Genomic DNA, 16388 nt, shown 5'->3' on the forward strand with positions numbered 1-16388 from the left:
TGCATTCTGTTTGTCTTAGTGCAGAGGTATGGTGACATGCCCCCAATGCCACTAATAGTGCCTGCAATATACAACGCGGCAAGAGGTAAGCCCCTTTTGTGTTTATGGTGGGGCCTAAGATCTAGGAATAGAAAATAATACAGGGGGAACCACTTCAGAGATCGGACTTCACACAACCACATAAGTAAGAACCGAAATGATGAGCAAGCCAAAACCACATTGGGTGGCAAAGAACAGAGAAGGGATGTGATGGTCCTTTACTCTAACAAGCAGTCCTTTTGCACTGCCATGCAATCATAGGACACAAATGAAGGCCTTCACCACCATCATGGCTTGGGAAACTCCTAACCCCAACACCTGCAAAATAATTATTATAATTAATATTGTGAAACATTGTAAAATGGGCACAGCAGAACACCCACCATACAACCACCAAACCACAGGCAACAACAGGAATAAAACTGACCGCTCCAACCTCACTGGCAACCGCCATGCCATGCACCAACGACAATAAGGAATATCTACCACTTTACAGCCCACATTAAAGCACTGCCGCAAAAAACATTGAGCTTCCTTCAATTAAGACGAGTAAAAGTAATTCCAAAGAAGTTGTAACCTTCTTAAAGGCCACTGTCAATCCACTAGCATCCTAAAATGAGATAACCCAATGAATCCTTTTCAGCCATACCTTGATCATGCTTAGAGGATAGATAATTAAATGGACAAATTAAATCAACATAGGCCTCAAGTTTATCTTCCTCCTTTTTATAAAGTGGAAATGCTCAAAGGTGACCACAGAATCTGGTTCCAACTCTGGTGTACAATCATATACCCTTAGGTGGGGTAATGCCCTGGTTTTTTATAAACGTGGCACATTGACTTTCCTTCAGGGGTGCTTTGGTTCCACTTTCCAGTGTCACACCCCCTCTTCTCTCAGTCTATCTTAGATACCTTGGTACTTGGAATACAGTTTTCAACAGTTGGGATGGAGCTTAGGAGATCGAGTGTCTTTGGCTGGGGACAGTATGACCCAATGGACAATGATTGCTTATATAGGCGAATGGCAGTTTGCAGCCTAAATCGAAACTGCTTTCTTCTTTATAGAGGATTCCTAGCCGGATGACGGGGAATATTCATGAGCCTGTGAATCCATGCAAAACCCAGTGCTGGAGAACTTGGAATATAATTTCCAGCAGTTAGTGTCTGAAAACTCCTCTTACAGTCTTTTTTACACACTTGGACTAGAATTGCCAGAATGTAGTGTCTAAGCTCTTGCAATGCCTAATGGACACTTTGGTACATTGACTAGATGAAATACAAATTGAGTCATAGGCACCCCTCTGCTATAATGAACACAGCCCATTGACCTGTTCTTTGGGAAGTTACCCACTCGAGAGTCCGCAGCCACACTTTTGCTCACTGTGCCTTTCACAGATGGGAAATACCCATTTGCATATCAGTCTTTGTCTTTGTCCAGCCCACATGGGCAGTCCAGCACCGAAATGCTATGACAAATTCCCTTCTGAACAAGAGTACCAACAACAACCCCATACACGTGTTTCAGCCTTGTTGGGCATCATCAGTGAGGTGGAGCGGTGCCGCTCTGAGCACAGAAAGCCCTGGGTCGGTCCCTTCTCCCTGACTGGCTGTTGGGTGGAAGGGCCATATATGGCTCTAGGGCTGCCTCCTGCCAGACTAGTTGGAGCCTTCTCAGGGACAGTGTGTTATTGGTACACCCTTGGGGTGGGACCTGTATTGATTGATTGATTGATTGATTGTTTATATAGCGCCTATACACAATGTGTTTCAAAGCGCTTCAAGGCAGGGGGGAAACAAGGGAAAAATACAGTGACATTCTTACAAGTTTTTGATACATTCAGAATGTGAAAATTAACTATCATAATTAGCCATTTGACATTTCAGATAGCCCAAGTGCTATAGACAAAGATGAGGAGGGGGTGGGGGCGGCAGGGAGAATCAGACAGACAAGCGGCTACATTACTATGCCTGATGACAATTGAGGTAGTGCCGGAATTTAACAAGAGGTGGGGGGAGGTTGGAGTAAGGGAGAAGGAGAAGAACAAAACAAGCGACTATCATACTAGGCCTGACGACATTTCAGACAGTGCTGGGGGGGTGGCGGGGAGGGAGGAGAAAACAAATGGGGGAGTGGGGTAGACAAACAAGCTGCTATCAAACAGGTCAGGAGACATAAGTGATAGAGTAAGAGCTATTGACAGTGATGAGGAGGGGAGGGCAGGAGAATGAGACAGACAGGTGGCTACATTACTATATCTGATGACAATTGAGGTTATACCAGAATTTAATAAGAGGTAGGGGAGGTAGGGGGTAGGGGTACAAGGAGAAGAAGAACAAAACAAGCGACTAATATACTAGGCCTGACGACATTTCAGATAGTGCTAGAGCGGGAGAGGTAGGAGAAACAAATGAGGTGGATGAGGATAGACAAACAGCTATCATACAGGTCAGGTGACATATCTGAAAGCATAGGTGCTAAGGATACCGTGAGGGGAGGAGGGGGGGAGAGGTGGGACAGTAAGAGGACATTTTAGGTAGGCAAGCCTCTCAGGCCTAATGGGGACCAGGTAGGGGTGGTGTGGAGCACATGGACATCACAGGGGACCAGAGGAGTGGGTGGAGAGGAGTGGAGAAGCAAGAGGGGAGAGTGAAAAACAGTTGCAGGAGTAAGAAATCACACATCATGTTGCAAGAGAACAGTCAAGTGCACACCAGGATACAAGATGAGGAAAGTCACAACATGATTCAGGGTCACCATTAGTACGAGATGCAGTGGAAGTCCAGCATGAAAGTTGAAAGAGAGTGAAGCACCATAAGTCCATGAGAGACAAAATCCTGGTATTGGTCACAAGTCGGATGTGGTGAACAAAAAAGTGTCAAGACAACTCCTGAAGAAGGGGGGGGCACAGAGGAACAGCAAGGGGTGAAGAGGGGTGATGGGGGGCAATGGGATCATGAGAGGGGGCACTGGGAGAAAAGCGGGGGACCAGAGGGGGGCAGGGGGACACTGGGAGACAAGCAGGGGACCAGAGGGGGGCAGGGGGACACTGGGAGACAAGCAGGGGACTAGAGGGGGGTGGCCGGACACTGGGAGACAAGCAGGGGACCAGAGGGTGATGGGGGGACACTGGGAGACAAACGGGAGACCAGAGGGGGGTGGGGGGACACTGGGAGACAAGCAGGGGCCAGAGGGGGTGTGGGGGGACACAGACAAACGGGGGACCAGAGGGGGGTGGGGGGGCACAGACAAGCGGGGTACCAGAGGGGGTGGGGGACACTGTGAGACAAACAGGGACCAGAGGGGGGTGGGGGGACACTGAGACAAACAGGGGACCAGAGGAGGGTGGGGGGACACTGAGACAAGCGGGGGATCCGAGGAGGGTGGGAAGCGTACCTGTAGCAGACAGGGAGCAGACAGGGGCCTTCATCATGGGCCTTAGTGCGGCTGGGCCACCTCACAGTTGCTCCGATTAGCCTGTATGAATGGAGTATGAAGTCAACTCACATACTGTGTTGTGGGTGTCTGATTTTGGTTGTGTGACACAATGCCTGGGCCAGCCCTGACTGAAACTGGAGTGAATACAGTTTAATGCTCTGGAAGGTTGGGTGCTTACTCTAGTCCACATTCTGAGCTATGGGTGTCTGGTTTGGGTGAATGGCCTGGATGCCTGTGAGCCTTATTGGTTGCCTGCATGCATGAATGCACTCTTGTATGATTGGCGCTGACTGAGCCTGGCACAGACTGAGTGTATATGGAACGCGTATAACTACGAAGCCCTCACCCTCACTCACTAATTTGTTCGGAAGCATTAAGTTGAAACCGAAGCTGTTCTAAAGCTGAAACTGAAACCTGAAGCTTGAATCCTGGGTCCAGTTGACTGCAGCTGCATTTCTTCAAGGAATCCGAAGACTGCTGAGCGGATCGGAGGACAGAATCAAGAGAGGACCTGGATAGGCAACCTCATCCTCAGCTACGAGGGACCATCCATTCACAGCCTTTCTACGGTGGCCGTGATTACTGGGATGAGCCTCCAACAAATCCCCTGCCTCCCAAGGATGTGGTTTGCAGCGGGAGTGTTTCGCAGTGTTTGCTTATACCACTGCTGTGAGATTCACAATCTTTCTGCGGCGGCTGTGATTACTGGGAGGAGCCTGCTACAAATCCCATGCTGCCTCCGGCTGTTACGCTCACCTGGCTCCCACAGAGGCGTCGATCTGAACTGGACAGCTGCGGTCTCCACCAATGTGACACGTAGGGCCGAGATGACGGACTGGACTGGCCCACCTGGCTTCATTTGCTTGGCCCATAGGAATATTCTTCTGCAAATGGAGAAAGGGAATTAACCACCCGTGGAGTTGAGTGTAAATCCCTGTCATGATCTCTGCTTCCAAAAGGTCAGGGTTTTCCCAACTCCCTTGGAAGCAGATTCATAACCCAGGTTCCGAGTGCCAACCAGTCCCAATTGGGACCTTTTGGACCCAGTCCTGGCGCCAGTGGCACCAGGCTCATAAATATGCCCAGTCCCAGCGCTGGAAGCGCCGGGCTCATAATGCTTGGGTGGACTTACCTGCAGCAGACCATGCTGCTTACTTGCCTGCCAGTTGAGCCTCTGATCCTCTTCTGTTTGGAACTACTTTTCCTGTTGGGTGGGGCAGGAGCCACTCCCTAGGTTCAGAACACTGGAACTCTTCTGGAAAGCAGGAACTCTTTTCTTACCTAGGCGTGGCTGTGGAAGGAGACATCTAAGCACTACAGGAGGCTATTTAAACCACACCCGATGGATGAATCTTGCTTTGCATTATTCTGCATCCTCTGCAGCAGAACGCTCATCGTGTCTTCTGCATCTGATCCTGGGCCTAAGGAAAAAGGCTTACCATCCTGAATCCAGTCTTCAGCAACACCTATAAAGACAAGAAAGAACAGGTTAGCATTACGGTCTTCAGTGACAGCTCTTCACTTACCTGGGCCATCGGCTGTCACCAACGCCTCGCGCTGCATTCTGAAAGACAAAGGCTTACCTACTCTTCGTGCGCTCCGGAGATCTTCACACTGCATTCCGGCATCTGAAAGACAAAAGCTTACCAACTCTTCGCACGCTCCGGAGGCCTTCGGCGCTGCATCCCGCATCTGAAAGACAAAACAAGGTGCGTTTATAGACATTGGGGAACTTTAATACTCACGTGCCATTACTCCTTTCCACATCTAACCCAGTGGGTATTCCGGCACCCTGCAGCCGCTCCGAACTTGTACCTGCAAAATAAAAAGACAGTTAGAGCGCATCGTGAAGCAGGCAACAAGCGCTTACTTACGTGCTTCCAGGCGCTTCTATTCATCACACGGGCTCCATCTTCAACTCACTTCAGCCCGTCATCCACCATCGCCGGAACCCTGCAAAACAAGAGACATCATTACTAAAGACTTTAAAGACATTAGAATTACTCGAAACTTACCGTTCGTGCAGTAAACAACGGACAGCAGTCCTCTGAAGTCAAGAGGCCTGCTCCCCTTATCCAGTGAAGAAACTGGTTACAGCACCCTGCCCCGAGGCAGATGGAGAGCACGGCGTTCACTTACCTAAGACATCTTACCCTTCGAGTCAAACATACAGTGCACAGAGGTCCAGCCCAAAGAGCCAGCCGTGTGTTACACATCACCTTTGAAGATACGGTATACGCTCAGTCAAGATTGGCGCCTCTACGGGAATCAGGTGAGCGTTACAATCCCCTCCACCCCCGCTGTTCTCCCCACGGATCACCCTTGATGTCCCCTCTTATAGTCTCACCTGATGGTTTATAAAGATGAGCTCTCCATCCTGCATTGAGCGCAGGGGCGCGTTGATAACCAGTTGCTTCACTGGCTCGAAGGAATTGGTGAGTTCCAGAACAATATTGACTCCGAAAAGTATGTAGTTCGTAAGAGTTCAAATGCCTGACTTTCACTCTTGTCCGATTCCTTGCAGATTGCAGCTTGACCCTAGTCAAGAGTTCCTTGTGGCAACCGGTAATAGTTTGGTAAGGATTTGTATTTCCAACACAGTTCGATAAATAATGTCAATATGTAACCTGTTGCTTTCTCCCTTATTCAGGCGCTGAGAGAAAGTATGAAGTCTCAGTGAATAATACCTCCGGCGGTAAAATCAGGTAAGTCTATTGTGGTGAGTAGGGTTCCCCTTGATAGTCCCTTTGTTTCACCTTGCTGTCCTTTTGTTTCCCCTTAGGGGCTGGGGTTCGGCGAAGATGCAGTGGAAGCTGCGCCGACCCATGAAGAGGAATAGTACCTCCGGTGGTAAAATCAGGTAAGTCTATGGGGGGGGGGTAACTAATATTCCTCTGTGTATTCCCTTGGCTCACCTTGCTGTTCTTGTCTACTCCTTAGGGGCCGGAATCCGGCGGGAACATGCAGGAGGATGCAGTGGAATGTGAAGATGCTGCGAAGGCCGGTGAGTTCAGCGCGGCACTGCAGCAGGCAAGGCGACACGCATAAAATAACTTCTTTCTTCCAGCTCGAAGGCGCGATGGATCGGGAATTCAGGTAAGGATCAAAGGTATTGCTCTTGTTCTAACCTTTTCTCCTTCTTTCTCCCTTTTTCTAGGGGCTCCAAACTCGAGGCGGGCGTGGCAGAAGACTGGATGCAGACTTGCAGGCACGGTGAGCGTTATGCTGCTGGATGCAGAATAACGCGAAGCGTGTGCTGCTCTTCGGGCGTGGTTTAAATAGCCTCCAAAGTAGTCCCAGATAAGTATTCCTCCCCAGCCCCGCCCGAGTAAAAAATAGTCCCTAGGTAAAATAGTCCCTTCCAAGCCTCATTTGGCTTGGCGCTCTTGCAGCATGGTCTGCATCAGGTAAGTGCTACTCTATGAGCCTGGCGCCTATGGCACCAGGACTGACTCTCCATATGAGCCTGGGGCCATAGGCGCCAGGACCGCACCCAAACAGCCCCTAGCAGGGGTTTTTGGGCTTGCTCAAAATAACTTGATGCCTGCTTCCGGGGTTGCTGGACCTGGTCTGGGTCCCCGGGGGTAGGCATCATGACAGCGGCATAGCGGACATGGAGTGTAGCGGGAGTGTGTTGCAGTGTTCGCTGGTACCGCTGCTGAGAGACTCACAGTCTTTCTATGGTGCCTGTGATTACTGGGACGAGCCTGCTACAAATCCCCTGCCTCCCGCGGAGTGCAGTGGGAGAGTTTTGCAGTGTTCTGCAGTGCTTGGAGGTGTGTGGAGACTAACCGAGCGACCCAACAATTCATCAGTCATCCAGTGAGCTGTCTACTGGGATGAACCCGCTTCACATGATGGAAGATCCAGGTGAGTCACCTGATGAATTGTATATCCCAAAGGGTGATTTGAGAACTGGCTCTAGTAACCCAGACTCTTGTGAAACAGCTGAGGTAGTTGAAAGTGGTGAGCTCAATGAGACAAGGAAAATAATAACGGGTGAGGCAACTGAGGTAATTGAAGATCATCCACAATTGCCTGGTTTTCAACAGCCAACACGCACGCCTGCTCCCATCCCTTTTGACATAGCAGTGGAGGCAACGGCTTCACTGCTGCATTTATAGACTAGCAAAAAGAGGGAGTAAAAGCATTACCGACTCACAAAGCTTTTAGGGAACTCAGTACGACAATGAAGCAGACAGGGGAAGGAGTGTTCTCTAGGAGCCAGAGGGTGCAGAGATCCGAAACCCCACTCCCTAAAATGAGGAATAAATATGCAAGAAGTAACAAACCAAAATTGGTGTGGTATTTTTGTACCACAAACTGTCCACTGAAGGAGGCCCGAACTTGACTGCTGCTTCTATTGATGGGGGTGTTAACCTGCCAGAAACTCAGGATTCACAAATTGATCAAACAAATGTAAGATCTGATATTAACAATGAGGTCCTTTTGGAAAGCTCCAATTTGATGGTAGCTGCCTTATTCTCTATGACTGAGGTATCGCTATCCCCTAATACGGAAGATGAACCAGCTGTTACACATAGCGATTTCGGAAGTAAACCCTCAGACCCCACTGAGAAGCACAAACCCGAGCTGGAACCGAGGGTTGCCCCACTTGTGTGGTTTTATGGCACTTGAGGTTCCTCCCGGCAAAGACATTGCCTGAGACAACAGTGGGGGACGCGGAGGAGCTGATTGTGGTGACTTTAACAAACCACAACAAGACTGATACCCCGGCCTGGTTTGTGAAGAAAAGCAACAAATGACCTAGTACTTTGCCAAGCAATCATGGAGGGTCTGACTTGGTGGAAGGGTGTGATAAAAGCTTTTGCTGCTTCCACACGTGTCCAACAAGGTAAGGGGAAGAAACATTTTCTCAGTGTCCCATGACAGCTGGAATTGATGGCAATACAGTGAAAGTTTTGGCCATAACTGTAGCCCCCTTTACTAAGTTATATGAGAGTCTAAATGACCAACAGAAAGACCACACTACAGTGTTGGCAATGGTCCACACCAAGATGCTGTTCCTAGAAGGCTTTGTCGCAGCTATACAAGACAACCTAGACAAAAGCTCAGCACAGACCACTAATATACTCTGTAGCATCTTGGATCCGATTATTCAAGAAAAAAAAATGAAAGACGACCTCGGAGGAAACAAGTGGCAACATCTACTCAGACAGAAGAGGTTGTTGACTGGCCGGAGCCCACGAGGTCCGAATCCTCTAGGGTGCACTCTGAGGCTCTTGATCCTATGGTTGCAGCACCAGAAATTAGTGACAGTTACCCTAATTGAATCAGGAAAAGAGGGCGATTCGATCCTAGAGGGCCAGCTCATGTGTACCCCTATTAATGAAAATGAAGTTCTGTGGGAGGAAGAGCGAGAGAAAGCAGCTCCACAGTTAGTAAAAGAATACACCATTTTTGCAAAGAAGAAACAGGATCCAACATTGGAAACGAAAAATCCTGCTGAGAATCTCAAGCAGCAAAAGGCGTTTCAAGGCAAAAAAAGAAAATGCTGCATATTCAACGCTCCAATGGATCTCACCAATTCGTGAGACATCTGACTCTGCCTGTTAAATCGACAGCAGTGGTGTCTCATAAAGCGACCACTGTTAAACTGGCCCAAAGAAAATCAAATAATGAGAAGAGCACTTGAGATGGCAGGGAAACAGCGACATCTCAACAGAACTCTTTTGATGAACTGGTGAACCTTTCAACTTATTACTAGATTCGGACTCTCCAGTGGAGTCAAATGAGGTCCCAAATCTGTTAACCAGGAGACGTTGGTGCCGGTAGCGGATATTCTCACAAACTAGTGAGAGTAGTGATGGATCTAATAAGGAGGAGTCAATATGGACCTCGAAGGATACGACCCAGGAAAGAGAACATGACTATTTGTCAACGCAATAGCCACCAGATCATCCAGTGTTTGAGAAAGAAGGAATTAGCCAAGATTCAATAGAAATAAATCCATTGTACAATGGTGGGGGTGGAAAAAGCAACAAGAAAGTTCAGTTTGTTGTTACAGTACCCCAGAAAAATGAGATTGGCCTCTCGGTACTTGCCTCTTTTACATCTCTATCCTCTTGCTCTCTTAAAGACAAATGGGACCGTTTGAGGCCAATGCATGGAAAGCCTATGGCTAGATACCCTAAACGGCAACCACAGAAGTGCTTTATAAGACAAAAGAGTGTGGTTAACACTCAAAGAGTGGCTAGTCGCTCCAGCAGGGATCAACCAATTGATGATCAGAGCCACGGTCTGAGTGAAGAAGGCACACAACGAGAAAAAGCATCTGTACTGTCTGAAAGGGCAACCCCCAAATTTGAATTTAGATCAGGTGAGCCACCATCACCTCCTTTTATGTCCATGGAGGAAAGGCGCAATGGCTCGAAGTTTACATCTACTAACAGAAGGGGTCCTAGGCAAGAGAATGAGACCACTAACAACAATGGTGGTTCGCAGCCATGAACTGGGCCCCCTCAAAGTACCCCAATCAGATTACAATTGGAACGAACATGGCAAGTAAATGATGGCCTAATTCGAACCAGAGAAAAAGTGCCCAGACTGTTGCATCATATACCCAAATTCAGTGAGATATCATCGAAGGACATACAAATCATTGAATTACTAGATGAACAACGGCTGGATAGGGTCGCAATACATCTGCCATCAAATCTAGTGAAGCAGATCTTATTGACAGAGGTGCCATCTTTGCTGCGATTGGGCTTTGACTTAACAGAGCTACCAGAGTTGTGGACCAATGCTGAACCTGAACACAAGCCAGAGTAGAGTGAGCCACAGAGAGACCTTAAGATTTCAGAAACCAATGATGACACCAATTCCTCAAACACTGTTTCACCAGATCTGCATCTTATCTGCTACCAGAAGAGTAGTAGCCAAACTAGGCCCTTCCCGGCCACAGGACATTCACAGTTGGGATTGGCTGGCGTAAGCTCTGAACGGTGGTAACCGAAGAGCATAACTACCACACCAGCCGAACAAAAGCCTCTTGTTGTGGGATCCTGGAATTCTAGAGACCATTCCCACTTGATTGGTAGTGGGGATCTTAAATTTGACTCATATGATGCAATCTGTCTGCAAGAGACTTGGCTGATCAATCCACCGATTTTGGATGGGTTTATGGTGTACCTGAATTCTGCCACGAAGGGTCTGAAGAGAAGACCGATGTCAGGGCTATTGATTTCAGTTAAAAATTGTAGGCATCTAACTGTTTTGGAAAGGTTCAATCCAACCCCATATATTCAATTGTTGGTACTTGGAAGTTGAAGGGGGGTGTCTGGGTGGCCACATGTGGCTGCTGCTGTTTAATATGTACTGGAGTGCAAATGCAGAAGGTTTTAAATCTTTTCAACCATCAGTAATAGTGTTGTGGGACACAGCAACCGAAAGGTGATCTGACTCAGCTACAATGGTATGTGGTGATCTAAATATACACTGTTTTGAGGACAAAGGATGTATTCCACTTTAATTAAGGTGGCTTCCACCCCATCGGAAAAGAGAGGCCTAGCTTGGTGTAAATATCTGAGTAGTAGGAACATTCACATGGTGAATGGACACTTAGAGCACGATATTCCAGCTCAGGCTACTTGGAAAAGGGGTGATGAAGAGTCAGACTACATTTTTGTCTCAGGTAATTTCCATCCTAGATGCTCGAGACTAGAGACAATTCATACTTCCCATACCGATCATAATATTGTGAAACTTACATGCGACCACTGGGAGTGTAAAGTTATAGAGGTTTACTGCACACAGGTCAATCTAACAAGCGGTAGGAATAGACTCTACATGAATGAATCTAATATAGAGGATCTAACTGAGAGATTCATAGAATCCGCGACTACGTATCCCCCTGAACAAGTTGAAATGTCCCTGCATTATACTCGACACCTGTTAAAATTTGGGACATGATCTATATTAGGCTGTAGCCAATAAATCAGTCATTTACATGCATACGATGTTGATGTAAAAAAAAGCTAAAGGAAAACTAAAAGCTGATGTAAGAAAGCTTAAAAATAAACTGGGTGGGTGGGGGCAAAGGAACACCTGACAAAAAACTAACTACAGTATTGAAACTAGCTAAAAGTGAGAAAATATCTAATGCTACGACAAGATGCTGAATTGATGCTTAGTAAGGCAGAACATAAAAAGGCTGCCGAAATGTGGGAGCTCATGAACTCAATGTACGCACCTAGGACAGCATCGATCATCAGTGCAGTGTCAGCAAAATCATGGGTCGACCACTTCTCCAGTCTTTTTTCTGCTTGCGATGCAGGTTACACAGTGGCAGTAAAAAAGTCTTCTCAAGGCAAACAGTCATTTTCTATTGAGATCAACGAGATTGTGGAATTCATTAAAAAGGTCAGTAACCCTTGCGCGCCTGGCCCGGATGGCATCACAAATGTGATGCTAAAGGAACATCCAGTAGAATGGGCACAATTCTTATGTGAGTTGTTTAAACACATAGGAAACACAGGAATGGTACAAAAGTCTTGGAGGACCTCGGTGGTAGTCCCAATTTTAAAAAAGGGAGAGCGGTCTGACCCAAAAAAATTATGAGCCAATCACCCTTTTAGATACTACAGGAAAGATTTATGCAGCTACAGTGCTGAGAGCACTAACGGAGTGGGTCGACAACTCTGGTAACTGAGACTCTCTGCAGTCGGGCTTCATTTAGGGGATGGGCACCTCGCTAAAGTGTTTTCAATTAACATTCTAAAAACACATGCAATTAGAAAGAAAGCCAAATTATATTTGGCTTTCATAGATCTGGCCCAAGCCTTTGATACAGTGGACATGCAGAAGCTGTGGGGGAAGCTGGAAGCCTTGAGATGTCTGAATGATATCCTATAAGCAATACAATGCCTATATACGGGCACGTCTTTCAGGGTTAGATTAGGCCTTGGTGGGTCTCTCTCAGATACCATTGTAACTGACAAGGGCCTTAAACAAGGATGTCCTCTTGCACCGGCACTTTGAAACTTGTTTATTTCAGATTTGGGCAAATCCCTAGAAAAAGTCTGCAGCTTCCCACCAAAGACAGATGGAAAGGCTGTTATAGGCGGATTATTTGGTCTTAATAGACCAAACTCCAATAGGCCTGCAAAAGACAGATGAGCGCCCTGCAGACGTATGTCACAGAAAACGGCTTATCAATCAAGTGCTTACCTACCAACAACCATGTGGGAAAGCAAATTCTAAGTAGCAATGGCACTTAGGAAAGGACACTCCGGTGAAAACAAACTCCTACGTTTACCTGGGGATGCACCTGGGAAGTAGCATTAGGGACGCCTCTAGGGAGAAGGTCCAGCGCTCTAGGCCAAGACATTTTGCGTCACAGGGCAGCGTCACCTTGAAAAGATATGGATGGGTTTCCTTGATGCCAGTGAAATCTTTTTACTGATTGAAGGCGATTCCGATCCTTACTTATGGCACTGAGGCCTTCTTTGAACTTCCGGCTGGAGAGTGGGCAACCCTCAAGGGTCTATTTTGGATAAGAGTTTCATCCCTTCCAAAATGCATACCTATTCAGGTGATAAGAGCAGAGCTGGGGCTCATATCCGTGTACGCTATGGTGGTATGGATAAGTGTAATGCTGTATAGGAAATGCATAACATCTAAACCGGTTAGAGTGTTCTCTATTGTAAAGGTGGCCCTACTGAGTGGTTCTAACCAAACACTAAATGAATGGAGGTTGATTTGTAAAGAAATCCTGAATGATTTGAATGTTTCTGATGAGATTTCAGTGAAGGACAAATTGTGGTCAAAGGACTGGATAGAGTTCCAGGACCGGAGACATAGGCAACTGACTCCTGAAATCCAAAGATTCAACAGTCAGCCCCAGTATTTAGAGAAATTCCCAGACAGCAAATACTGCATGCAGTACATGAGATTTATGTTAAATCTTTACCCTACTAAAGAGATCCTGAATGTACGTAGCATAGACAAAAACGCTGATCCTTCGTGTAGGCTGTGTACATTGGCCAACGAGAAAGAGAATTTGAAACATCTGGTCTTGGTTTGCACATCACTGACCAAGCTGAGAACGACATTTTTGGCCAAATTTATCAACCAGAGTTTGAGATGTGCAGAGCAATGGTGGATTGCATCAATTCAGGTAGAGAGTTTAACATTAATATTAGCTGTTTAAATTCACTTTAATTTTACTCCCCACCCTCCGGTCTCATTTCTGGTATTCACCATACAATTACTGCCATGGGTTTAACACACCCTCTTATATTTCTTGCCAATTATCCCTTGCTCGATATAATAATGGCTTACTAAATTGATTCCGTCTTGATACTGCCTAGGGAGGTTGTTCCTATCTCTATTCACGCATCTGCATCCATATCGGCTCTCTTGCATTCATGCGAACGGCCGACTGACCAACCAGGCACCCTCTAACAGTACCCAATCAGCGGGCTCCTCCCAACGACCAATTGCAGCGAGGTTTTTTCCTTAAACAGGAAGACCTCACAGACTCCCTCACGCTCCGCCGAGTAACCGAATTGTCTTGGCGCTGACACGCCGACTCGTCACCAGGTAAGTCCCGGACGCTAAAGCCATTCCGACGCACCAACTGGGTGTTCATTCGGCTTCACTTATTCACGCCCACCTTTTACATTATCCCATCCCCTTAGCGCCACCCGTTGCAACCCAGCGGTCTTTTTAGTGGACCGCGAGTACACCTCGTTCATGCGCCGCTCAGCTGCCTAGCCCTCCCGGGCGCCTCCCCCCTCCAGAACGAACCGCCCATCCGACTTCCTACCAGGTCCCTGGTTCCCTCACTTTCACCTGCCCATCGATTCACACGCTTCTCATCCCCTCACTGTACCTCTATTTAGGGACGCTAACGCTCCAATATATTTCAAGCCTCTTTCTCCTCCCCATTTCCTGCCCGCATCCGACCTCAATCCAACCCCCACCCCCGGCGCTAACTGCTCCCTTGCCAGCAGCTGTATTCAGCTCTCTGCAAGCATACCTTGCTATGGCTCCTCCTCGTTTTCTGGCCCTCGCAGGCCCCCCCCACTCTGCACCAACCATGCAACCCAGATCCTCTAAAGTCCCTGGCTCCCCCGCATCTCTCTGAGCACCACTATTTACACCCCACATCCCCGTACTTACCTCATGCGGGCATCCCCGTGCAAGCTTGATTCTTACCGAGACCTCTTGTAATACTATTTCCGAGGCCATCCTGCCTCCTTCCAATTCACCTCCTTCAACCTTAGGGCTACTACATCTGACCACCCTGCCGTTCTCCTTACTTGCGCTTCACGACACTCTGGTTACCTACCTACTGAGCATTTGGATCCAACACTAGCGCTTGTCCCCTACCCTTCCTAATGGCACACTTCTGCCCTACCCACCCTCGGGTCGAAACAACACTTACTGGCACCCCCAACATGGGTGCTCTCCTACTTTATTATCTCCTTCCACGGACCTACAACTCTTACCCTTATCTTTCTCAGATTTGGCTATCCAGCCCCAGTGGCGCCCTGACTCGGCAGGACCACCCATCAGCTCTATCCAGAGCCTTATAACTACTCCATTGGGTAAGCCACTACACCCTGCTTCTTAACCCACCGCCTTATAAATCCTACTTGGCTTTATTAACTAACCGATTAATTTCCCCTTCTCTTCTTTCCTTGGTACTTTGCTCATCTATTTTGTATCATTTACCTCGCAATTGATAATCAATGTACACCCAACTGTATCTTATGACATTGCATGACTTTACCTGCCTCGGCGAACCACTTCACATGCACTCACTATCACCACCTGATAAACCATCCAACTATGCTACTTTACCTGTGCTCTTGTATTTGTTTCTGGCAAAACCTTACAAACTTCCATGGGACCATAATGTTTTGATATTAATGTTGTGTTTTTTGTTTATTCAATTATGGCTCGCAATCATGTCACTGCGTCACTCACCGAATCTCTAATCACACAAACCACATGCACTACTCACAGCCCTGAAAAAGACTTAGGTCGAAACGCGCGTCGGCTGTGTGCACTTACCTATGTTGAACAAAACGGGCAATTTCTGTCCAACTTAATGTTTTGAAATTGTGCTGGTATTTGGTTTTCTTACAACAATAATAAAACATTAAATGACTAAGACAACCAAGACTCCTCGGACCTGGTGATGAACCCAAATATCTAGCAAATCAGCTATATTCATGGATCTTTGAATCCTCCCAGCGCCCGTAATTATCCATAGGTTTGCCTTCTCATCAATTTAATATTAGCCCTTGTCACATTCTTAAAGGAGATATTTTTACTGTTGGAAGTCTGAAACAGCTTTTAGTGTTATTTTGGAAATGAATTGGTTTTATATTGATCTTATCGAAGATTTGGAAAGAGAAGAGATGATGTACAGTGAAGTAACTTATATTGCAATTGTAATGAAATGTGTTTATTTGTTTTTGTTTTTTACCCTTATGGGGATGTGTTTTTCTTTTCTTTTCTTTTCTTTTTACTCTCTTTTCTTCTTTCTTCCTTTGTTTTTTAAGCATTCAGTTTGGAATTGATTTGTACGTGTGAAGATTGGTAAAAGATTTACATTTTTATTAATCAAATGCCAAATGAAATTTTAAAAAAAAAAAGTAGTGCCTACATATGTGGATTCAAAAAAAGTCCTGCTGCGTTGTCCATGGTCCAGGGGAGTGTTTGTGACCACAGCAAGCCAGATTGCTCCATATCTCCCAGAAGAAGGGGTACCCTGGCATAGTGCTGCTCGACTCTCGGAGCTCAAAAAGTTCCATTTGATTTAAGAATCCTTCAAGGGACATCCCTAATATGACACATGACCACTTTTTCCCGCCAGAGAGGATCCAGGGTTGCTGTGTGCGGAGGAGGGTCCAGCGGTGGATTTCCCACCACCAAAATC

The 16388-nt window shown here is 47.0% G+C and overlaps 1 protein-coding gene across 2 annotated transcripts in view; it reads right to left on the minus strand.

Annotated features, from left to right (window-relative positions):
- Nucleotides 1–16388, minus strand: part of ULK4 (unc-51 like kinase 4) — a 2742936-nt gene that overhangs the window by 1622781 nt on the left and 1103767 nt on the right. The gene's annotated exons all lie outside the window — the stretch shown is intronic.

Source organism: Ambystoma mexicanum, chromosome 2q (assembly GCF_040938575.1).
Source record: "Ambystoma mexicanum isolate Mex_15411 chromosome 2q, UKY_AmexF1_1, whole genome shotgun sequence".
Classification (NCBI taxonomy): Eukaryota; Metazoa; Chordata; class Amphibia; order Caudata; family Ambystomatidae; genus Ambystoma; species Ambystoma mexicanum.